Genomic DNA, 5,328 nt, shown 5'->3' on the forward strand with positions numbered 1-5,328 from the left:
TAATTTAGGAAGACAACATCAATAACAGCAGGTCCGTCAGACAATTGCACTGACCCAAGTGCATCTGACGTGACACTGGATGCTCATGTTAGGCATTGTCTTTTCTCACTCCTCGATCACCAACACTAAATGCAGAAAACACAACCATTGTTAAAAAGATACATGTTGCATGTAAACAATTTAATCATTGGAATAATTTCAGTTTGTTGTCAGACAAAAAATTGAAGACTGATTTATGGGAAAAAATAGGACACTTCAAATTTTTTTAATTTCTGCACTATTTTTATCCTCTGCTTGATATTTGCCATGTGTTTGACACTGAAGTCAAGTGGCAAAAGCACTCAAGAGATCTGGGGTTTAGCCCAGACTATGCTGAACTCTTCCTCCAGTGTAGACTGAGAAGAAAGCACTTCAGGGTTTGGTATATGCAATGGCATCCATGCTAGTAGTCTGTTTGTACCATTGACTTGGCATCCATGCTAATAGTCAGTCTGTTTACACTGTTGACTTGGCCTACTCTGTCTTTCAGCCTGCGGTGCTCATTCCTCTTATAATCTTCACAGCACATTTATTTCCATGTTTCTCTTCTTCTTTCTGGAGCTTTGCTTCAGGTCCTCCAATAAGGAAATTCATAACAGTTCTCCTCACCATCTGCTTCAGACCAGAAATCCAACTTGGGAAAGCACCATTTGTGGTGCAGAAGTTGTTATCTGAAATGCTACCACGTGCCCTCAAGCCATACATGAGTATCTGTATCAAAGACATACTGTAAAGGCACCGTTCAAGTGGGTTGTGATACAGTCCCCTCTTATTTGGTATAACATACTCAGATCACAGTATGTTCACTAGGTATCCAGACGCCTTTGGGAAATGGAATATAATTGGAAATGTATGTAGGATGGAGAAAGCAAAAATTATTAGTAAATTAGTAAAATTTATTAGTAAAAATGTAAGTATTAGTAAATTAGCAAAATGCAGTATTAACATATTATAAATTTTAATCAAGAATGCTATTTGTAACGTTCTGTCCAATTGATAAATTACTGTTGTGGGCTGACCCTGGCTAGAGGCCAGATGCCCACCAAAGATGCCCACTCTATCACTCCCCCTCCTCAACTGGGCAGGGGGAGAAAAATATAATGAAAAGCTCGTGGGTGGAGATAAGGACGGAGAGAGATCACTCACCAATTATTGGCACGGGTAAAACAGACTCGACTTGGGGGGAAAAAACCCAAATTTAATTTCTTACCAATCAAAATCAGCCGATAATGAGAAGTAAAACCAAATCTTAAAACACTCCTCCCATCTCTCCCTTCTTCCCAGGCTTAATTTCTTTCCCGATTTTCCACCTCCTCCCCCCAGCAGCACAGAGGGACAGGGGACGGGGGCTTGAGGTCAGTTCAGCACACGTTGTTTCTGCTGCTTCTTCCTCCGCAGGGGGAGGACTCCTTCCCCCGCACCAACGTGGGGTCCCTCTCACGGGAGACAGTCCTCCATGAACTTCTCCAACGTGAGTCCTTCCCATGACTGACAGTTCTTCACAAACTGGGTAAGTTGTTACCTGATCAGCTTTGTTATCACACTGTTGATGTCACAAATGGTGTATTGTGGTTGCAGTGAGATTGACCATTTCTTCTGTGATTTCACCCCTGTGATACATTTCTGATAGAAGCTGTAACATCTCTGATGTCTGCTACATGTACTACGCTGCCCTTTCTTCTCACTGTAGCATCCTATAATTTAATCATCATCACCATCCTGAGAATCCCTTCTACTACAGGGAGGCAAAAGGCATTTGCAACATGCTCCTCTCATCTCCTTGTAGTTGCTATTTTCTACACAACTCTGATCCTTGTCTATATGTTACCAAAAACTTATAACCTCGAAGCTTTTAACAAATTGTTCTCTGTCTTCTACACTGCAGTGACTCCCATGGTGAATCCACTTGTCTACACCTTAAGAAAGAAAAAAGTCAGAGGAGCCCTGGGGAAAGCATTTCAGGCATTTATGGGTTTATACAAATGATATATTGAGAGCTATGCTTTGTGGGTTTTTTTAATTTTTTTTTTTTTTTTTTTTTTTTGAGGGGAGCAGACTATAAAAATATAGAACATTCGAGGTGATTTCAACAGCAAGTATATGGTCACTGCTGTGGCAATTTGCCTTGTCAGAAGTGGAGCTTGGTGGTTGTTTGGGGAAAAAGATGTTTTGGACTTCCTCAAAAACACTCTCTGAAACCAAAATGTAAGCATACACCCAAATAATCTTGATTAAACTCAAAATACCTTTATCATGTTTTCACATTATTCCAGTCACTTAGAAATCAAAAGCCACAAGAAGAAAAGCTGTGCCTTATGAATACATGGGTCATAGAATGGCTCTGTGTGTTGACCTGGGCACGACTTCATGGTGCACAGAAGAGGACCTTGGCCAAGTGCCATGTGGATTCCACTGCCTGAATGTGGAGATGCAGTGTCCTTTGGGTACTGTGGGGATGTTTCCCTGGACTGTGCCTGCTACTGCTCTGAAAGCATGTAGGTCTCTCCTAGGGCTCAGGTAGTTTCTGCGTACTTTGTAAAGACGTCATAGATGTCTCAGTGCTTTTCCAGTGTCATGGGATGCTTGTGTTCTGCCTAAGCATACCAGAGGGAGCTTGCAGCGGTGTAGGTGAGAGCCAGGCTGCACTACAAGACCAGAGCTCGTGTATTGCTGCCTTAGGAGCCACCAGCAGCAGAATGGATGATAAAGACATCCATACCACTATAGTGACTCTTTAGAGAGGAATCTGAAAATTAAAGGTTGAGGTCTATTTTCATGACAGTAGCCTGGACTACCTTGGAAGCTTATGGAAAGAAAAGGGCTATGCCAAGCAGGGAACATTCATCTCACCTGAAGATCGATGGTATGAATTAGACTTTCTGGCATCACTTACATGTCTAAAGTAAAGTGACATGAATCTTTGCTCACTATGATAGTACAACATGGGTCAATCCTTGTGGGGAGTGTGGGAACATATCTTGGCATACCCTGAGAGGACTGTGGGAACTGAAGGGATACATGTCTAGAGATATGAGAAACACCTGCGTCAACAAGGTCTGAGAAAGGAACCTTGAAATGTATCCTGGCAAGCAAACAGGAAGGGATGCACGCAAAATCCATCAGCTAATTAGGGGCATGTGAACTGCTCATGCTGTGAGTGAATAACCAATAACATGTTAACGGGTGTGGGTGATTTCATTAGTTTTGGGGTATAAATATAACTGTATTAGAACAAATAAATGGCTTCTTGCTTGATCATATTGATCGTGTGGCAGAGTCCATGATTGAGTTCCAGCAAAACCTCACATAAATTTGACAGCTAAAAGTTTGTAATGCGATCTGTGGCAAGTACTTTGACTCCATTGTGGACAGAGATAGGGAACTCCTCGTTCTAACCCCATTGATAGTGCCACTGTCCCTTCACCAATTATTTAGGGATTGGGAAGAAGTTGAGTACTATAGGTACCAGGGCGGCCACTTTTTCTCCTGAGTTTAGACATCTGAGAAAGAGAAGCAGTGCTGATTTGGGGAATGTGAGCTTCCTCAGAAGTCAGTGGAAAGCCACAAATACCTCTTCCATGTGTGATTTACGATATGTGATTCAGACAGAATGAGCAAGTCACTCTTTGGAGGTGCTCATTTCTTTCCAAGAGCTATAGAAAGATCCTATGTATGAGTTTTAAACTTAGAAAGCTGATCTATTATCTCCTTAGGTATGGTAAATATAGTATGAGAAATATTAATTTAAAGATAGTTCCCTCCTATATTCCCTCTAGATCACCATTCTTTCTAACTGTGTTGAGTATACTCATCTGGGTTTTGGTAGCAGGGGCTGCAGGGAGACTTCTGTGAGGAGTGGCCAGGGACTGCTCTGTCCTCCAGAATAGATGTCCACTGCAAGACACAGCTGAGCCCATTGGCCAAGCTGGTGGTATCTCTGTGAAATCATATTCCAGAAAGGGCAGAAAATGCCAGACAGAGAGAAGAAGCATGAACAAAAGGAGTGAGAGATAACAGAGATAACATCAAGGTCAGAGAAGAAGAAGGAGGAGGAGAAAGATGTGCTCCATCATGCCTGAATAGATACACCCTGCAGGTCATGGAGGACCCACATCAGAGCAGATGGATATTCCTAATGGAAATGCAGCACATGGAGGACCCATGCAACAGAAGAGAAGAAGTGAGAGAGGACCAGAAGAGAGAAACTGCTACGTACTGTCCGGATCCCCCCCACTGCTTGGCGTGGGGAGAAGGGGAGTCTGGAGTGCAGTTGAGCCTGGAAAAGTAGGGAGGAAATGTGGTGTTTTAATACTTATTTTTGTTTCTCACTAGCTGAATGTATTTTAATTGGCAATAAGCTAAATAAATTTTACCCAACTTGAGTCTGTTTTGCCCACAGTGTTAATTGATAAATCTCCCTATATTTATCTCAACCCATGAGTTTTCTCATGCTATTTTCTCCCCCTCCCATCTCACTGCGGGTGGGGATGTGAGCAAGTGGCTGGGTGGGAGTTTGACCCCTTAGCCCACCACACTAATATTCTTCACAGCTTCTTCTCCTTCCTGCAAGCCTAGCATGCTGTTGTTTTCTACTAACCACTCTATTTAAAAGGTGTCCACTCTGCCCTCCTTAGCTGCTGCTACCCTATACTGCCAGTTGTGTACTACAACCACACCTTCCCCAGACCTTACTAGCCTCCTTCATTACACATTTTACACTATAATGGTTATTTCTCCTCCTTTCTTCCTAACAGTTCCCATTATATACCTAAAGATGTGTGAAATACTCAATCCACTGCATTGTTTACCCACATCAGCAGAAAAGTGACCGAAACCAGGGTTCACAAGACCTAGCATGATATCACAGAATCACAGAATGGGGGTTGGAAGGGACATCAGGAGATCATCTAGTCCAACCTCCTTGCCAAAGCAGGTCCACCTAGAGCAAGTTGCACAGGAAAGTGTCCAGGCCAGTTTTGAATATCTCCAGAGATGGAGACTCCACAACATGTCTGGGCAACCTGTCCCAGTGCTCCAACACCCTCACAGTAAGGAAGTTTTTCCTTAAGCTTGTCTGGAACTTCCAGTGTTCCAGTTTGTGCCCATTGCCCCTTGTCCTGTCACTGGGCACCACCAAAAAGAACCTGGCCCCATCCATTTAGTCCCCACACTTCAGATATTTATAGACATTGATCAGATCCCCTCTCAGTCTGCTCTTCTCCAGGCTGAAGAGACCCAGCTCTCCCAGTCTTTCCTCTTAAGGCAGATGCTCCAGGCCCCTCGTCATCT

Source organism: Antrostomus carolinensis, unplaced genomic scaffold (assembly GCF_000700745.2).
Source record: "Antrostomus carolinensis isolate BGI_N321 unplaced genomic scaffold, ASM70074v2 scaffold9521, whole genome shotgun sequence".
NCBI lineage: Eukaryota > Metazoa > Chordata > Aves > Caprimulgiformes > Caprimulgidae > Antrostomus > Antrostomus carolinensis.